This window comes from Psittacula echo (genome assembly GCF_963264785.1).
Source record: "Psittacula echo genome assembly, chromosome: 1".
NCBI classification, from domain to species: Eukaryota; Metazoa; Chordata; class Aves; order Psittaciformes; family Psittacidae; genus Psittacula; species Psittacula echo.
The window spans coordinates 9,756,667-9,777,266 of NC_137735.1; the positions used below are offsets into that span (position 1 = coordinate 9,756,667).

Here is a 20,600-nt window from a genome sequence, read left to right on the forward strand (position 1 = left end):
AGATTTCTTTAACTTCTTTTGACATGAAATGCCAGTGATGAAAACTGCCAGAGGATGTCGCAGTTGATGACTTAAGGATGGAATTTCCACATTGCTTCTGGGTCCTCTTAGTTATGCAGAGTGACGCCAGCCCTTTGGGGTTAGTTGGATGCTGATGGTTTTGTAACAGCCTGTAATGCGCAGGGATTTTATTTTGGACATCAGCACTCCTATCTCAGGAGTGGATTTGAGTGATGTTTCTATGTTCCTATCCAGGAAAAGTGAGCAATGCTCTCCTGTTCCTGTATGGTCAGAGGAGGCTGGGAGAGGAAAGGGTTTAGTTAGCTCTCTGAATGAAAATGAATGAATGATGTTGGGCCTGCAACATCACATTGCCTGATGTGTTTAGAGATGCTCTCTGGAGCACTTCTAGAGATGGACTTTATATTCCAGGAGCAAAGAATCATAGAATCATAGAATAGTTAGAGTTGGAAAGAGCTGTGTATGACTCTGTTTGCTGCTCCCAGTAGTGCTGCTGTCATTTTGCTCCTGATTGCTCTGAGCAGACATGAGCAGAGCTGCCCAGTAGTAGGTAGCAGGGTGGTAACACAAGCAGGTGACGTTTCTGCATGAGGTTCATGTGGCTGATAGGTTGCTTTAAGGCGGACACCTCAAGACTCACTCCTGCTCTTCTGATGCACTACGCAGATATGTATAAAGTTGGTTAAATGAGGGGGAAGGGGAAAAAAGTAGTTTTCCTCAGCCCTAATTTTAGGATTTCAGTTCCTGATGTTAGTAGTAGTTTCACAGTTTCACCAGGTCAATACTGAGATAGGTCACCAAATTTTAAATTACTTTAAGTCCTCCACTTCTAGGAGGACTTTTAACCTATTTATCACAAGTATAAAATATGTCCCTCTTTAACATAAAGGCATTATGATATTGCAGTGACTAATGGGACTAATGCAGCCTTGGCTGCAGTGACCATGAGATGGTGGAGTTTAGGATCCTGTGTGGGAGGAATCCTGTGTGGCCTTGTACCTAGCAAGGCCGCAATTCTGGATATCCGAAGGGCCAACTTTGGCCTCTTCAATCAATTGCTAAGGGAGGTCTCATGGGAAGGGGTACTAGGTGATAAAGGGGCTCAAGATAGTTGGTCAGCATTCAAGGACCACTTCTTCCAAGCTCAGGATCAGAGCGTCCCAATGGGTAGGAAATCAAGTAAGGGAGCCAGGAGACCAGCATGGTTAAACAAGGAACTGCTGGGCAAACTCATGTGGAAAAAGAGAATCTATGGATTATGGAAGAAGGGGCTGGCCACTTGGGAGGAATATAGGACAGTTGTTAGAGGATGTAGGGAGGCAATTAGGACAGCTAAGGCCTCCTTGGAACTTAATCTTGCAAGTCAGGTTAAGGACAATAGAAAGGGCTTCTTCAAATACATAGCAGATAAAACTAACACAAGAGGCAATATAGGCCCACTGCTGAACGAGGAGGGTGCCCTGGAAACCGAGGATATAAAGAAGGCAGAGGTGCTGAATGCCTTCTTTGCCTCTGTCTTTACTCCTGCAGACTCTCCCCGGAGGCCCCAGATTCCTATAGCCCCAGAAGGAGTCAGGATAAAGGAGGAGTTTGCTTTGGTAGGTGAGGATTGGGTTAGGGATCAGTTAAGCAATCTGGGCATCTATAAATCGATGCATCTGGATGGAATACACCTGCAGGTGCTGAGGGAGCTGGCGGAGGTCATTGCTAGGCCACTCTCCATCATCTTTGGTAAGTCGTGGGAAACAGGAGAGGTGCCTGAGGATTGGAGGATGGCAAATGTCATGCCAGTCTATAAGAAGGGCAAGAAGGATGACCCGGGTAATTATAGACCGGTCAGCCTTACCTCCATCCCTGGAAAGGTGGTGGAACAACTTATTCTTGACACCATCTCTAGACATATCAAGGATGAGGGGGTCATTAAGAGTAGCCAACATGGTTTTACCAAGGGGAAGTCATGTTTGACCAACCTTATAGCCTTCTATGAGGAAGTAACTAGGTGGATGGATGATGGTAGAGCGGTAGATGTAGTTTTTCTTGATTTCAGTAAGGCATTTGATATTGTCTCACACCATCCTCATAGATAAGCTAAGGAAGTGTGAGCTTGATGATCAGGTAGTGAGGTGGATCAAGAACTGGTTGAAAGGAAGAAGGCAGAGGGTTGTGGTCAATGGGGCAGAATCTAGCTGGAGGTCTGTGACTAGTGGAGTCCCTCAGGGGTCGGTGCTGGAACCAGTGCTGTTTAATATTTTCATCAACGACCTGGATGAGGGAACTGAGTGTACCCTCAGCAAGTTCACTGATGACACTAAACTGGGAGGAGTGGCTGACACACCAGAAGGCTGTATTGCCATTCAGCAAGACCTGGACAGGCTGGAGAGTTGGGTGGGGAGAAACTTGATGAAATTCAACAAGGGCAAGTGTAGAGTCTTGCATCTGGGGAGGAACAACCCCATGTACCAGTACAGGTTGGGGGTTGACCTGCTGGAAAGTAGTGAAGGGGAAAGGGACCTGGGAGTCCTGGTGGATAGGAGGATGACCATGAGCCAGCACTGTGCCCTTGTGGCCAAGAAGGCCAATGGCATCCTGGGGTGCATTAGAAAGGGTGTGGTCAGTAGGTCAAGAGAGGTTCTCCTCCCCCTCTACTCTGCCCTGGTGAGACCGCATCTGGAATATTGTGTCCAGTTCTGGGCCCCTCAGCTCAAGAAGGACAGGGACCTGCTGGAGAGAGTCCAGCGCAGAGCCACAAAGATGATTAAGGGAGTGGAGCATCTCCCTTATGAGGAAAGGCTGAGGGAGCTGGGTCTCTTTAGCTTGGAGAAGAGGAGACTGAGGGGTGACCTCATCAATGTTTACAAATATGTAAAGGATGAGTGTCAGGACGATGGAGCTAGGCTTTTTTCAATGATGTCCAGTGATAGGACAAGGGGCAATGGGTGTAAACTGGAGCGTAAGAGGTTCCATGTGAACATCAGGAAAAACTTCTTCACTGTGAGAGTGCCAGAGCACTGGAACAGGCTGCCCAGGGGGATTGTGGAGTCTCCTATGTTGGAGATATTCAAGGCCTGGCTGGACAAGTTCCTGTGTGATGTACTCTAGGTTACCCTGCTCTTGCAGGGGGGTTGGACTAGATGATCTTTTGAGGTCCCTTCCAACCCTTGGGATTATGTGATTCTGTGTAATGCTGCTGTTTCATTCCCATCATGGTTTTAAAACCCCATGTCAAATAAAAGTTTAGCTAGACATGGTGAGTGTTTCCTATTGCAGCATGTTTTTGTGGCATGGGAAGTTTGAAAGCACAGTGGACTAGCAACAGTTTGTAGCTGTGGCAGTAAATGCTTTTCTAGCTGTCACCCCAGGTTTCATGGTAGATCTGTGCATTGCTGTGTGTATGCACTTGCCCCGGTCGTGGCTGCTTGCAAAACTTGGTTGGATAAATTAAAGTGAAGTGTCTGTTATGCTTTCCCAGGCAGCTGTGTTGTCCTGGCTTTAAGAAGCGAGCTTCTCTCCTTCCTGTGCCGTGTCCTGGGGGGCTGCAGCAAGTGCTGTGAGTGGTGAAATCAGGGAATTTCAGTGAGCCGGAGAAGGAAGTGAACATTCTGTCCTCCTATGTGGTCACGATCAAAAGTACCCGGGTAAAACTGGGGGGAGGGGGGGTGAGAGGGAGCATGTTCAAAGAACTGCGGGAAGTGACACCTTTTGTCAAGCAAATAGATGCAAAATCCCTGGATTTTCAAAAGTAAAAAGCTCCAGCGGTGGAGTTTTGTCAACCTAACACAGCCATGGTGTCTGTGTGCCTTCTGGTTAAAGGTAACTGTGAAGCAAATGCCGTATTACACAGCTAGCAGGTGGTTAACCAAAGGGAATTTCACTTTGCTGCGGAGATGGGAAACCACAATACGTGTGCCTTCCTCCAGGTTATTCAGTGGGCATTCAAAGAAAAAATCCTGGGGGTGGAGGATGTGGGGGAAGAGAGTAAAGATTTCAAGTTTAGGTTCCTCTAGTCCATTCAGAGACAGATCTGTTGAGTGGGTGAAGAGGGATATGTCATGCCACAGATACCTTTAAGAGCTCTCCTGTCTTTTGTTAATGGTATCAAGATGTGTATTTCCAAGTGCCTTCATCAAATGATGCATTTATAGTAAGGCCATTAAAATGGATTCCTCAGAAAGGTCCCTTTTAAAAGCAGCAATAGGAAATGAGAGGTTTTTGATTCCTTGCTTTGTGCTGATATTACCAGAAAACACTTACTGAGTGTTCCTACTGGGTGGCAAACACTAAGCAAAATGTTGTTTGTTCTGCTGAACAGACTAGCTGAAGGTGGCCTGCAAATAAAGAAAATCTAACTGGTGATGGTTTAGATTTTGGTTGGCTTTTTGGTTTGGTTTGGTTTTTGCTTTTGATAAATAATAGAATTCTTGGAGGGATTTTAAGGGAAAGAGGCAAGATAGATAAATGGTTAGACACTATGTCTGCTTGCTTTATACCATAGGGATGTCTGTCCTTTCAGTTGGATTTCTCCCTGGACTTGCCCTTTTTGGTATGTTTTAAGGAAATAAGTTGGGTAAAGAGGTATCTGGATCCTGAAGAGCATTACACAATACCTGACGCCTAGTAATTTCAGTATGTCCTTCAAGTAGTTCTGCTGTACTGGTGTTACATGTGTACCAGCAGGTAATTTACAGTCACTAAAATGAATTGCATCGTCTACTCATCTGATTTGTTATCTATCATATGTCAGTTTTCCAGATATTCAGAGACAGCTAGATGAACAGGACTAAAATCTATTATACAAACCCTCTGACCAAGATGGACTTTCTGTAGGAATCTCCCAGAAACAAGAAGAGTTACAGAGCTTTGCTCCTTTTCTCTACATGTTAGTACAAGAATATGAAAACTGCAGTCCTTGATAGCCTAGGATCAGCCTCTGACAGAGGCCAGTAATGTAGTGATGACTGGGTATTTGCTCTTTTTCTAATCTTAACTTCCCTGAGGTTTCCCTGCTGGCTTTCATCTCAGCTAGTGATTTAGGGACTTCCTGAGCCAGATGCCGCATCCACGCTTGCTTAAAAGCTGAGAGACCTTTCTTCCTTTAGTTCATCTGATCATCTTTGAAACCATTTATCCTTTTGCCATCCAAAACATCTCATGACAGCAAGTTCCTGAATCTGATACTTTTTTTTTTTAAAGCAATAACTTTTTGGTTTGGGGTTTGGTTTTTTTTCCACTTGATACTGAATACTTGCATTATGAAAACCAGCAAGTACTATGCTCCATTCACCACATTATTTATTCATGATTTTATAAGCCTCAGACATAAGTCATCTCTCTTCCTACTTCAGAAGTTTGAGCTTATATTATTTCATTATGAGAAGCCTTTCTGTATCTATCTGGTTCACTTTCTGTATATTTTGTATGTTTTCTGCATCTCATATTTATTAGAAGATGACCCAAGCTGTACAGGGGTGATGAGAAATAGATTTATAAGTTACCACAGTGCCTTTGGTTTCTCTTTCTAATTCACAGCTCTTTTTTTGACTTTGTCCTGGCACCTGATCCCTGCCCTGCCATGTTCAGGGAACTTAAAACTGACCTTGAAATGGCAAAGGACGTAATGTTTCCATGTTTCCTGAATGACTCTCAAAAGATGCTGCCTATAAGCACTCGCTCAGTCTTTCTGTGGAAGGACGTGCCAATACACATCAGTTAAAACATGTATTTGTGATTTTTACAAAAGCTGACCTGCTAGAGGAGAGGAGGTGGCTTTATCTTGTTATAAGTTATAGTCATTGGTCCTCTCCAAGTTCCATACTTGTTTTCCTCCATTCCTCTCTTCCCCTCCCAAATGACACAGCTCTCAGAAATGGAAAGGAAAATCTTTCCTAAAACTGTTTTGGTTCCTTTTCTGATTCTGAAGGAAAACACCTAAACCATGCTTCAGAATACCAATAATTCCCAGGATTACAAAAGCAAATCCAATCACTTTCTTGTTTTGATTATAAGAACAGGAGCTCAGAAGAAAATAGGAAGCTGATCCCAGCAGCTTGACCTGTACTGCATGTGAGGAATTGGATTTCAAAAGTCTTCCCAAACTCAAGACTTAAGGAATGGAAAGTGCAGTGGTTTTGCAGAAACTGAGGAATTTTGTCATTGGTTTTCATGGTTTGAAGTAGTTTTGGTTTTGTGGGGAAAGTAGAAGCATGAAGACACTTTAAATGTCAATGATATGTGCAGATACATCGTTGATCGTACAAAAGCTTTAAGCATCAAGTCTTGTCTGTATAATCAAGTGTACTGGAAAGGTCCAAACATATCTTAAGAAACGTAGGTGTTCAGGAAAGCCCTGAGAGGTAATATGAGAAAATTACTGCAGTACTATTGTTGAAGCTTTTAATGAGCTTTTTAAAGACTATTAATGAGTCCTGCGAGACAGTTACTCTACAATTGTTGATAGTTTTGGAAAAACTGGAGGAAAAATTTAACTAATTTTTCAGCTTTACAAGTAAGTCCAATCCTGGGGTCCTGCTGCCCCAGGGAGATAGGACAAGCTGCATTTATTATGTAGAAAAGGATAAAATGCTATTTCATACCAAGCTGGGGTAGAGGGTTAGCTGCTTTATCCAAGGTACTAGTTGGTCTAGTGAAGGATACCATCTTTCTACAAACCTTTATCCTGAAACTACAAGCACATCAAAGATGACACCAGACCTTTGTCTAGTGTTTAACTTCCATTTTTCCAGGATTGTTACCTTCCAGCCCTTCTGCTGTGTGTTTGTGTGGAGTTGTATTTGGACTGCAATGCAAAGCCAGGATTAAATATGCATCGTGTTTTCTTCTGATCCACTTGATTTTTATACTTTTCCTGGATGATTTTGCCTGGCATTTCTCTTCTCATTATCAGACAAAATCCCCCTTTTTTTTTTTACCTCTGCCTTTTATTTTGATCCCCAGGCTCTTTTATTTACTTTTCTAAGCCCTAGGAAGTGTTCTTTATAGCAGAAGAGACAGCCCTGCAGCAGATGTCTCTTGGCCCTAGGTACATGGTACCTCTGCTTAAAAAGGTCTTGCAAGGTCCTACACCTGGGTTGCAGCAATCTCAGGCACAGCTACAGATTGGGCAGAGAAGAGATTCAGAGCAGCCCTGCAGAGAAGGACTTGGGGGTGTTGGTGAATCAGAAACTTAACATGAGCCGGCTTCAGTGTGTGCTCGCAGCCCAGAAAGCCAACCGTATCCTGGGCTGCATCAAGAGGAGCGTGACCAGCAGGTCAAAGGAGGTGATCCTGCCCCTCTACTCTGCTCTCGTGAGACCTCACTTGGAGTATTGTGTGCAGTTCTGGTGTCCTCAACATAAAAAGGACATGGAACTGTTGGAACAAGTCCAGAGGAGGCCACGAGGATGATCAGGGGAGTGGAGCACCTCCTGTATGGAGACAGGCTGAGAAAGTTGGGGCTGTTCAGCCTGGAGAAGAGAAGGCTGCGTGGAGACCTCAGAGCAGCCTTCCAGTATCTGAAGGGGGCCTACAAGGATGCTGGGGAGGAACTCTTCATTAGGGACTGTAGTGACAGGACAAGGGGTAATGGGTTAAAACTTAAACAGGGGAAGTTTAGATTGGATATAAGGAGGAAGTTCTTTACTGTGAGGGTGGTGAGGCACTGGAATGGGTTGCCCAAGGAAGTTGTGAATGCTCCATTCCTGGCAGTGCTCTAGGCCAGGTTGGACAGAGCCTTGGGTGACATGGTTTAGTGTGAGGTGTCCCTGCCCATGGCAGGGGGGTTGGAACTAGATGATCTTAAGGTCCTTTCCAACCCAAACTATTCTGTGACTCTATGAAAAAGAGCACTCAGCTGCAGCCAGAGAGACCTCCCCTTAGCTGGGAAGTAGCTATAACAGTATTGTATGCAGCCCCCTGTCTCTGCCCTGCTCCAACAGCCACCCTCCATCTGTGCAGGGAACAGGAGGTGCAGCCAGACCTGCAGTTCTCACCAGCAGTGCAGAAGACAGGATTGCTTTCGCAGCATTTCTAACACATCAGTGCTTCCATTCATCATCATCTGGTCCATAAATTCACTGCTTTTTTATGCTGTCCTTTTCTGCAGCAATGCTGGACACTCCTTTAGCAACACCAAACTGGTGGACAAGTCAAGGTTAGTGGGAAGCTCTGTAGCCAGCATGCACTCTTGTTCTGCTGTTGTAGACCTGCCTGCATCCCACTGCGTGCTGCCCCGCTTCACCCACACCATGGGTGGTGAAACCCTATCACTGCTCTGTGCCCTTCCCACCCATTGCAGGCACTGAGCAGTGGAGGCTTCTTGGGGTCACACTTGGGTGTTAAGTCACTCTAGTCTCAGCAGTGTTTTAAGGCAACTGTAGGAGCTTTAATCACTACAAGTCTCTGTTACTAAGAGCAGGACTGTCCTGCTGCTGTGAGGCTGAGATTTAGGAAGAGGAGCCTGAGAAACTGGATCCAGGCACTTAAAAATCCAGGAGCTCTGTTCACTGGGATTGGGGATTTTTTGTGTTACAGAAGGGGGTAATACAGGGAGTGTACTCTTCTGGGTTTGTTTTGGTTTGTTTTTCCCCCTCCTAGTCTCCAATTGTTTTGCATTAGTCACTGGTGCTGATTAAAGCCCAGCCCAGATGAAATCTATTAAGGTGACTCCATTACCACTGTGTCAAGGAACAGGAAGGTATAAGCTGATAGACGGATGCAATTGCTGAGTCTGACCCTACCTACACAATAGTGTCTGTATGTCAGTTAACCCTAAGGAGGTGGTGGTTAGTGGAAAGGTTTGTGCAGGAGCCAAGAAAAATGTACGAAAGGTTAAGCTTGGAAGGGTGGAGAAGGGAAGAGGTGGGTGCAAAGAGGAACTGAAGAGCTGGCAAAGGGGATTCAGCTTCTTGTAAACATACAGCTTCACGAAAACACGACTTGGATCTGTGTAGCTGAAGGTTTTTAGAGGCTGGAAGAGCAAAATCTCTTTTATAATTTCTGTAGTCCTGATTAATGACATGGGGATGCAGAATTTTTGTCTGTATTTGATCTCCTTGGATTCCTTGGAAGAAGTGTGCAAATACTGCAGCTCCCAGACATACACTTTGCAGAACATGGAACCATTTCCAAATCGCTGTGTTGGAAGAATCAGAAAAAACAGGATGAAGTGAGAGAATTGAAAACAGCAGGCCTTAAAGATACTTGGGAGGTTTTGAAAAGCTGGTTTTGGTGTTGGAGAAAGCTAATTTGACAGAACCAAAACTTCTATTGCAAGTTAACCACAGCTTAACTGTTGACTCTTCCAGGGGAGATGCAGAAAAAAAGAGCCCCTGTGAACCAGAAAGCTGAGGTGAAGAGTGGCTGATTTGCAGGTCAGAAGAGTCATGATCAGGTCTCCATCAGGGCAGTCTGAGCCCCTGTGAGCATCTGCATGTCGAAAAACTTCATCAGGACAGAATGTAAGAGGCATCCCTGAATAGCCTGTCACTTAGAGCATTACCCTGCAACAGGAAAGGTTCCTGCTCTACCACAGGTGCAGATGGACATATGAGCATGATTTAATCAAATATACACTCTTCTGCTATATGCATACATGGATTTTGGAGATTCTTTGTAGGCAGTGTAGTGAGCAGCCATGGGAGGAGGTGCACAGCATCATTTCTCTGCAGTTTGTTGCACAAGTACTGCATGATGCACGTCATGTATGATAAGGGCAGGATGGCAGGAGCTGGCTGCTAGTGCACGTGGTCCTCAGGGTCAAGTTAAGTGCTGCTGAGGGAGGGAGGGAGAATTGCTCCATCCCTAGGAATGCCTCTGCTGGGCCTGGAGATGCTCCCACAGAGCAGGTTAGTGCTGCCAACTGGCAGAGAGGCTGCAGCAGGCTCCGCAGGCTGCAAAGACTCCTTGTAGGAGGGGAATACAGAGCACTGTGGCAGAAAAAGCGGGTAAACTTTTTGTAGAGACCAAGCAGATACTGCATGGAGTTTTCCGATCAGGGAAACTGAAATTTGTTGGACTGAAAGACTTGAAGGCAAGCTACGTGGTTTCCTTGCCTTGTGCAAAGATGTAGCCTAACTCCCCTCAATCTTCTGCTCTGTAGTCATATTTTATAATCTTTTGTTAAAGTCCTGTGTTATTTTGCCTGATTTCTTTTTCTTCTGTTTCTCTTGATGTACAGTTTCAAAGCAAGGTGCAGTTCTTCAGCTGCACTTTATTGATGCCACATGGAGCAGAGGGATTTCTTCACATCCAGCTGACAGCTCTCTCCTGTTTATCCTCTGCACTTTGGGTCTGGCTTATTTGCAGCCGCCTGTGACTCAATGCAGCCGCTGAACCTTTTTGAGGAATTGTTCTGTTAGTGATTCCTCATCATGTATTTGTGCAATTCATTGTCCTTGAACTGTGTAACTTTGTATTTGTCCTTGCTGAATTGCCAGTGTTTTCCAAACTAACACTCCGGTTTGCCAGAGCCATTCTGAATCCTTTCACCAATGTGCTGGCACCTTCTTTTCATTTGGGGATATGCATGTGTGTTTAATACATGTTCACTGTCCTATCCCCCAAGTAGTAATGAAAATATCTGCTTGTTAGGTCCAAGACTAATCTTTTTGCTGATACATTCTCCCAGACTGATTTTTGTACCCTTTGAGATGATGTTTTCATAGGTTGCTTATTGAAATGTCATGTGAAAATGGCATTGGAACTCTCACAGTATCTACTGTTTTTCTTCTGTTATCAAGAGCTGTTATCCTGAAAAAGGAGGAAACAATCAGTATGACCATGAGTAGCAGCCAACATGGGTTTGACTAGAATAAATCACCTCCTTACTGTCAGGTAGGCACTTATAAATCATCTGCTTCTTCCTTCAAGGGGGGATTGAATTTGGTTTTATTTTAAAGATGTTTGTCCTTTCTGGGCTTCTGGAGTTTCATCCAGAAGAGGTTGAGGGTCTGGGAATTCAAAAAATTCAACTGATTTTTTTTTATTATAAGCTTCGTGATGATCAGCATCAGCACAGTCACTTTGAAAAAATTTATCCCAAGAAATCCCACGTTTACGTTCATGCTCCTTTGTTATGACTTGTGTTGGATTAACTGCTGTGTTACAGCTGGCTTGTGTAATGACAGTGGGAATTGGCGTATCTTGCGTCAGATTTCAGGCCTTTTTTCTCAGTTAGAGTCCAACCCCTTCCTTTGTCTTCCTCTTTCAGTTTAATACCAGAGTCCTAAACGTGATGTGCACACAGGTGAGATTCAGAAGGACATGCTGAAGTTTGGTATAATTGTGTGTAGATTCACTAAGATCAGAAATTCAATAACATCAGTAGTGAGTAATGCCTTTTTCTCACTGTAGTACCAGCAATTCAGATCCTGACTTAGAAAGCAACCAGAGTGGTATTTGCTTGGTTTTGCACTAGTTCTTCGGTAGACGTAAGTCAACATCTCAGGCCACTTTCACACAGCCTAGGAAAGTGCAGAGGCTGCAGGTCACGTTCATAATGCACTCACAAAGTCATGGGAGAGTTTCCAGAACAACTGCTTAGTTTAGTCAACCCCACTGTTTCCTCACCTTTATGAGCAATGGAGCCACATCAGCATTGTAATACAGAGGAGGGAATACCACAGGTACTGACAATAAGTATGAGGGACTTTTATGTTATTGCCCACTGTTTTGCACATGGTTTGGTATGATTCATCATATTCCCAAAATGGGAGCGCTGTTACAAAGAGAGCAATTTGGAAATCTCATCTAATTGAGCCATGAAGAAATCAGACATAACAAAAGAATGGAAACAGCTGATGTACCCCAGGCTGACCGTAAAACTAGATACAAAACAATTCACGTCATGGGCTGTGAAGACAGGAAAGAAGGGATAACTCTGATCAGTATCCAGCCAGGAGAGGGTCTAATGTATGCATAGTGATACCACGCCATCAGGATTTTAACTTGCTGTGATTTAGTGGGCGTATTTATAAAATAGGTACCTGCACTAGTCCTTCCAGGTTTTCAAGGCACTCTCGCATTCTACCAGTCTGTTAGCTGAGTTTTGAAAACAAGCCTGTGCATTTGAATTGAGGATTTCTAGTCTGCCAAAAATGTGGAAGATCTCTTTCCTTTCTCTTCACCTTTCAACCCTGCCAGCAATGGACTGTGTTATCTTTCTTATAAACACTTCAAGAAGTGTTTGTTTTGGAAGCTGTGCCAATATGCTGTTTTTCTGAATATTCAGCACTGGTTCCTGTCTAGTGCTTTAGCTGAGGTTTTAGGTGTCTCCTCCATAGGCAGAGCATTTGCGAGTAGGTTGAGGGAGGTGAGCGTTCCCCTTTCCTCAGCACTGATGGGACACATCTGGAATAGCAAGTCTGGTTCTCTCCAGTACAAGAGGCATGGACATAAAGGAGAGAGTCCAGCAAAGGGCCACAAGGATGATTCAGGCCTTGGAGCATCTGTCAAACAAGGAGAGGTGACAGCTGGGGCTGGAGAAGAGAAGGCTCGTGGGGACCTTCCCAATGTGTATAAATACTTGATGTGGGGCAGTACAGAAGATGGATCCAGACTTTTCTCAGTGATGTCCAGTGACAGGATAAGAGGCAATGGGCACAAGCCGAAATGCATGAAATTCCATTTAAACATAAGCAAAAACTTTTCTACTGTGAGGTTGCTGAACCCAGGAGGAAGTTGCATAGAGAGGTTGTGGACTCTTCATCCTTGGAGATGGTCAAAGCCTGACTGGTCACAGCCCCAGGCAGCCTGCTGTAGCTGACCCTGCTTTGAGGAGGGGCAGGTTGGACTAGATGACCTTCAGACCTTCCTCTCCCCAAGCTGAACTATTCAGTTGTTTTCATAAAGTTGCCATTGATTATGAGAGTCATAAATTTGACTTAGTTAAATAATTCATGCCTAGACCTGCTGTCTTCATTCACAAGTTCCAGTAAGTTTCTTCTTGTGTTTCCTTTAGGCTCCATGCCCATGTCCCTTTCTGTGACATTTAATTCCTGTCTTGCACACATACAGAAATTTCCAGTATTGATTTAATGGATGCCTAAATGCTATTCCACTGTTTATTTCCTTAAAATCCCTTCCTTCATGGTCAGTCTTGGCTTCCAAATCAGTAACCTTTTATAGCCTTTTGATGTGTTTATATTATCCGCTTTCATATTTGACCTCTCACTTGCAAAGAGCTGGAGTGGAAATTCCAAATGCCAGACACACAAACACAAGTTGACATTTTCTGAACCTGTAGTCTACAGCTCTTGCTTCAAAGAGATTCTGGCCTTCCAAATGTGAAGGATCCTGCAGTGCTTACACTGGGGTTCATTAGGTTCACAGGTTCATTACCTGCCTCAGCTGTCAGCCTCTTGTGTTAGATCAGACTCACCTTGACTCATGAGCAATTGCATCAGTAGTTGGAGTAATTGCACCAGTATAAACAACTCTGTAGCTACAGGTTGTACTGGTCTGGTGCACTGAAGAGCTGAAGGACTGTTTCAGGTTGTGTTGCTACTACAAGTGGGGCTGGGGATGCTGGAGGCTTGCTCAGTGTTCTATAGCTGGGATTTTTAGTTAATATACCTTTAAAAGGTTTGGTGCATTGTTTGCTTTTTTAATGCACTTAAAAAGTGCATGATTGTTTGTAATCATTTAAGTACATAACCCCCAAACATGGGCACAGCCTTAAACTACAGCAGTGCATCAGGTCTCAGAGTTAGCCTCTTTGGCCCGGGCATGTCGAATTGGTGACTACCTACAGGTGCGGGTTAATGCAACTTGCCAGCCCTTGCATAAAACAGCTGAGACAACTCAGGCAGAGGCAGTCACAGGTTGGTCCCATTGAAATGATGTCAGCAGCTGCACTGTTCACACAAAGCTCTTTGTGTTAGTATCATCTCTAGAAGAACTGCAGGGATCCCCCTGTATTGTGCAGGGTGTCACAAAGCTTAAGTGAGTCACAGCAGTCTGTCTTCCTCAAGCTGAAAGCTGCTTGGGGGAGACTGGAGCCTGACTTTTGAAGTCCACTCAAACATCAGCCACTTTAAGCCTTATAACAGTATTAACACCAGCATGTAGACAAACTGCTCAAAGGTTCAGAAGAATCACTTAAGAAGTACACAAGCTTCTTACAGATATTGGGGTCCTTTTCTGTAGATGTTGGGGACATTATGTGGCCCTCTGGTTAAGGAAGCAACTTAGTTTAATCTTATGAAAATCTCTTACAAGTTATTATTTGTTCTATTTGGTTTTGCACTATTGCAGCAAAACAGAAATACTTGCAAGTATTTCTCTTTTATATATGTAGCACTGGCATCTCTCATATATATATAGTGCAGGCATCCTTTTGGGGCTTGACTCAAAATCATTCAGTTGCTCAGAGTCTAAAAGAGGTCCAGCTATATATTTTGGTGACTGCAGGTGGTTTACAGCTGCTAGGAACACAAAGGCACAACCTGACTCCAGAGGAGAGTAGAAGGTGGCACTCTCTTGCCTTTCCAGGCTGCAAGAGTGGCTTTTACTGCTCAAGTATTTCCCAACCTGATAGTAAAGCATGCAAGAGAGTACAGCAGAGGGAAGAGTGTCCTCATGCTGTTTTACAACACTGCACATTTGAAGTTCCTCAGCTGTGCTAAGAGGAAGTTGTTATTCAGTTTTGCTGCCATTTAAGGAAGGGTAAAGCTGCAGTAAACTTTCTCTGAGGCGTCACCTGGAAACCACAGACGGACAAATTCGTATTTGCCCACTGCCTGTTGAAGATGCCACCAGGATGAAGGTTAGGACAAGGTGAGCACAAGCCCTGATTTGAGGAGCAAGGCAAGAACAGTGCAGTCCACACTGCACAGGAGCTACACTTCTTAGCACACACTATTCTAACCCCCCAGGGGTTACTGTCAGGCGTTGAAGACTTTGATATTTCGTAGGAGGGGGCGCAGTGCCGTGTGACCGGTGTGTGTAGGTGCAACAAAACCAAGCCTCAGAACAGTTCACAGAGTAAGTTGTTGCCCATTCTTTGGGTGATGGTGATGAGGTGGTGCTGATAGGGATCAACCACTAGTTTAGTGCTCAAATGAGGACCGGTTTTGATGGAGGGCAGAGAAGCCCCTTATCACAGCAGCCAAGATCAAAGGAAGATCCCTTTTCCTCTGGAGTTGTCTGGTTCCCATCTGCCAGCTATTGCTGGGGTTGGCACAAGAGAAAGATCCATCCTTCGTCCTTGGGAAGATGAGAATAGAACTTGCAGAAGGTGCAGTAGGTGCTTAATGCTGAGGTCAGAAGAGGAGCTGAGAACCACTAGATTAGATCTGCATCACTGAGGGCAAGTTCAGATGGTGGGAAAGAATAGGATGCCCTTTTAGACTGTGCTTAGCTGTGGTGTGCATGAGTCACTTCACATCCCACCAGTCCCCCTTTCTCTTGATAATGTTGTTCCTCAGGTGTCTGTGGACCTTTGCATGCCTCCCTGGATGTTCGAGCTTCTCTGAGATGTGGTGGTCATGGCCAGCACGAGGGCTGAATCCTGTGTGGGTATCTGAGCTCTTTTCTTGACTCTTTTCCCCCTCGCATGAGCTGGTATGGGGCCCAGATGGTGGGTGCAGGTGGCTGGTTCACACACACTACAGCTGGCCAGGCCCAGTGAGACTTGCAGGGGCACAGCTGGAGGGGACCACAGCTTGGCACCTTGTTCTCTGCACCAGCAAGGCATTGTTCCCTTGGTGCAGGCGCCTGCCTTAGCAGAGAAGGTCCAGAGAAGCCCAGACTGCAGTAGAGCAGGACATGAAGCTGTGAAACCCTCTGTCCATTTTGGCCATGCCACTTGGAGCTGTGCAGGGGAGGTTTGGGATGTGGCTGGAGGAAGTCTGGCTGCAGCAAGAGCCAAGCAGCTCAGCAAGGCATGGGAGTGTGCTAGTGCTGATCAAAGAATTGACAGGGCAGACAACAGGCCTGCCTGGTAACGTGTGGGTCCCTCCTGTAAAAACTGCCTGTGATATTTGTGTGTAACCAAGAAGGTGCCTATTGGCAGTTAAAAAACCCAACAAACCAGCACAAATGCTTTTTGTATGAAGCAGATTTGACAAAGAGATTGGGTGAGTGCTAATATTCTCCTTGAGAAATTAGAGTGTGTGAAAGCCTTGGGCAAGGTGAGTCTGTGTGACATCAAGGAGATGGAAGTCAGCACCAGCAGCCAGAGGTGCCCTGCTCATGCATGCTCAGCCCATCCATCAAACAGCTCTGCAGAAGGCTGTAGTGCTGGAGGGATGGCCCAGGGAAGGATGGTGAGGAACCAAGTGTAGTTAAGCCAAGTACACACTTCAAATGGGGCTTTTTTGTGCCTTCTAGAAATAAGCAGTCTCGTAACCCACCATCTGGTTCAGTGTTATCCACAGCAGAGCCCCATGGGCTATGAAAGGGAGGCTGTCAGCCATTAGCAACACCACACACTCAGTACAGGCTGTGAAGAGTTCCTGCACCAACAGCTTCTTACCAGTAAATGTAAAAAGAGGAGGAAAAAGTGGATGTACTAAAGAGAAAGGGGAAGGATGCACAGAGCAGCAGTGGGAATGGAGACACACAAGTGCTGTGCCACTTGGGGTGGTTAGTACTTTTCAGCTACCCCTGTGTAAGCAGTTACTGCAGCACCTTGTACATCCCCACCAGACCTTGCAAGAGCTCTGTTCCCCAGCTGGGACAGCCTGCAGCAGTGGACACTTCAGGGAGGCTGCTGGGCTGGTGCTCAGCACTTAGCAAGTGAATCGAGGAATCAGTTGAGCAGGCAGGGGTGCTTAACCTGACACCCGGACCCTCTGCTGAGGTCCTGCTGGGTTGACTGAGTGCCTTGTAAGTGCTTCTTATGCTTTAGGGTTTTAGCTGACGCTCCCCTCCTCCCAGCTACTGGAGCATGGTACTAGGAAATATTAGTACAGCATACTTTGAATTCACATAGATTTTGTAGAAAAAGAGTTTGAGACTTCCCTTTTTTAGAATGAGAACACTGTCATTGTGAGTACAACTGTGTGGCATCTTGTTTGGAATTTCCCTTGCTTTCTATATATACACATGCAGCAAAGCCACAGGAAATGGAAGTTTTAAAAAAATACTGTAGAGCATAGGTATCTGCTCCTTGAACAAGTTTTATTCTTGTAGTCAGTTTTATTATTTTTATATATAATTAATAATAATATATATTATAAATATATATTATAAATATATATATATATTATAAATAATAATATAATAATAATAAAATAATTTTATTATTAGTGAGCAGTTAACCTCGAGGTGTCATTTAAGGCTTCTTCTTGAAAGATGTGATGTCCTATATCACCGGAGGAAGAAGCAGGCATGGCCTGAAAAGTTGCAGAAGACCTGAGAAGCCTTTTTTGGCTGTACATGCTACAGAAGACAGCATTATTGTTGATCTTCTCTCTCTTGGGGTTTTTTGGGGTAGGGACCAACTTCTGAGGCTTCTCCCAGTTGTATTTTCTGAGATGCAATGAGTCAGCCTTGCCTACAGCTGCTGCTGTGATCATGCGCTAAGGGCCTACATTCTAATTAAGTCCAGGAGTAATGAGAACCAGCAGTTAGAGGATAGATGGTCTGAACACGTCATTGTTGGTGAGACAGCTGCTTAGGAGCTCTGAGCTTGTCCAGGGTCTGAACTCAGGCTTGTTTGGAGAGCAAACCTGAGGGAAGCTCACTTAGTGAGGGAGGTATTTCCGAAGGGATGGACTAATCATGAAGGTAACTGGAAAAATACATCTTGGCAGCTCTCAGTATGCAAAGACACATTCCTGCAAGACCCAGAAGAGAAAGTTACCTTGCTTATACCTCCCAGCCTCCTTGGACCTACAGTGGTACCTCTGTCTGTCTTCTAGTATTGGCATGCCTCTCCAGAACATCAGCAACTAGAGATTTACTGAAGCACAAGCAGGGGTTTACTTTGCCTGATACTGAGGCATCTTCATGCCTTTTGTCACCAGTACAGCAAATAAGGAACTGAGTGCCATACAGTCACATCGTTTTTCTGTACAGTTTCAGGAGTCTCTTTGTGTGAGGCCTTATTGCTGCAGTTCTGCAGATGATGTGTGTTTCAGTGAACTAGTGGTGTACAAATGGATAATGAAAGTTCATAAAGTTTATGCCATTGAAGTTCACTTTATGCAGTTACTTTCTCATTTGCATGTTTTTATTGCTTTCTTTTAGGAAAGAAGATGGGTTGCTGTTTCCATTTAACCAAACAACACATGCACTACTTGGATGGCCATTCAAGTGGCAAAGAAGACCAGTGGGAGGCCAGAAGGAGCTTTCCTTAATCTAAAGGGTTCAAAAAATGGTGGGAACTTGTGGCTGCTTTCACTTCAGTAATGGGGCAGTGGAGCTGACAGGTTTTATGCATTCTGCTCTGCAAGCTGTGGATTGTGAATGTAGGTGGTTATGCTTGCTTGGGGGATGCCTTGATGTGTGTGCTTTGCCTGGTGAGGAGAGGGCAAGTAAAGGTTTTCTAGTGTTTACCCAAGAGGTCTACCAGCAACTTCAGTGTAAAAGTCAAAGCACTGGGTAATAGACAAGTTTTCTTAGGAGGATAGGTTATGCCCTATAATCTTAAACAAAAGTTTGTATATAAGACACCCATAGTTCTTCACAGTGTGTGCAACTGGGTTCTTGGTTAAGCCAAAACAAGAAAAAAATAGGTAAGGCTTTTTACCAGCCTTCAAAACACTCACTAGGAAATGGTAAAGTAAAATAGCTCTGAAGCAAGATATTTTTATACTGAAAACAAGCAGGTCCGTCCTAGATTTTTGCCACAGGCATCCAAATTTCAGTCATCACTTACTGCACAGCTTTAGGTGGTAGCTGGAATCTGTGCTTGATCTAGAACTTCATGTGTTATTGTCTGTTGGTCCAGTGTGGTCCACATTGCAGGTACATCTTGCTTCCCAGCAATGGAGTGCCCTCCTTTCTCATTATTGATACCAGTCTCTCTCTGCCTTCACTTGGGACTAATTCATGGGTCTTAAATCTATAAGGACAGGTAAAATTTATTTGTGTACTGCAGATTCTCACATCTATTTCTAATAGTTGTAGGTCAGTCTGTCCAACTATAACCCACGGAGGCTAACATAAGTAGAAACCAATAGCAGACTTGAGCTTCTGACATACATTAAAGTAGTGATCATCTTAATGCAATAAAAAAAAGGCACTGCCAAGATCTAACTTACTGTATTACTGTGTTTGTCTTGTAATGTCAATTACTGGGAAAAAAAGTCCATATGCTGCTGTATCTGTCATTGTCAGTATAGTATTGATGTACACTGAAGCTGTAAACAAGGCTTGTCTAATGAGAACAGTCAGGAAAAGTAAGATTAGTTTATGCCACAGGAAGTTTAATCATCTGTTTCTCAGCCTGAATTCTGTGGGCTGCATCTGATCTCTGAGGCCTTAAAAGGCAATGTCTAAAATGGTCACTAAAAAAAAGGAAAACATCTCTGTTTGTGCATGTTGTGTTGAGAAAACCAAGCTAGTAATCAATCACAGGCTTGCAATCAGTTCAAGATTAGATTGGTAAGAACTATTGCACCTGCACACAATGGCCTGGGCATCTTTTTTGGTGGTATCCCAGCTAAGGTAACATTGGCATCAACCATTATCTTTCTTTAGGGCTGTAACAGCATCCTGAAAAGGAAGTATCAAGGAAAACAGCCACAATCCTCCTAAAGTGTAGTACTTGGAAGGAAGCAAGGCAGGAGTGTCATTATACAAAGCAGTTTTCTTTAATTATGAAAGGTTATGGTCACACTCAGCCTCTACTTTCTTTACTCTGTATCCCATCTTTAACTCTAGATCTGACACAGTGAGAAATATCTGAAGCCAAGGCTGAAAAACTCCGTGACCCTGTTATATCTGTACACTTTAGCTTCTGATACTTCTCAAAACAGGCCCCTGCTACTTGTTGAAGTTATCTCCATTGCAGAGAGGACAAGAAGTTTCTTCTTCTAAGCTAGCACTGGCACAGTCACAGATGTGTGGCAGGGTAGGGCGTTAAACAAGTTCTTGTGCATCTTAAAGGTCATTCTTCCTCGCATAAATGAGGAGTGGTTTGTCAACATATTTGAAAATAGTCTGACACTGAGGTAATGAAATAACTCTTATCTGAAACCATGACATTTAGTTAGCCCTTAGTGCAGTTCCAGGGACTGTTTCACCTTTACTTACACTGAAAGAGATTCTTGACCACTTTACTAATGTAGTAAAGCAACTGCACAATCACTTTTATTATAAAAATAATCCTTGGGTAAAATAGGAATACAGTCAATAGTTACACAAATATACATTTACAAATGTGTAAACCAGGTAGATAAGGCACAGAAAAAATAAATATCCCTCTACACTCTTTCTGTGCAAAAAGACAGACTGGTCTTAGGCAATAACCAGCCCTTTTATGGTTTCTTCACTTCTCCTGATTTCAGTTGAACACAAGGATTTTCCGATGTGATGTCTGAAAGTTCAGCCTCAACAGACAAGAAAATACTTTCACTTTTAATCCACATACAGCACAACAAGGTTTTTACTGTCTTCTGCCAAAGAACTCCTCCCCT

The 20,600-nt window shown here is 44.2% G+C and overlaps 1 protein-coding gene across 4 annotated transcripts in view; it reads left to right on the forward strand.

The window, feature by feature from the left end:
* The window catches only part of FAM193A (family with sequence similarity 193 member A), a 127,974-nt gene that overhangs the window by 99,959 nt on the left and 7,415 nt on the right, over window positions 1-20,600 (forward strand). For 2 of the 4 annotated variants that reach the window (XR_013957124.1, XR_013957125.1), the window contains exon 25: window positions 18,208-18,337. The gene's annotated coding sequence lies outside the window, so the exon portion shown is untranslated. Of the gene's footprint in view, window positions 1-10,754; window positions 10,849-18,207; window positions 18,338-20,471; window positions 20,590-20,600 lie in introns of those variants that run through there. The other 2 variants (XR_013957123.1, XR_013957126.1) reach the window with 2 other exon arrangements.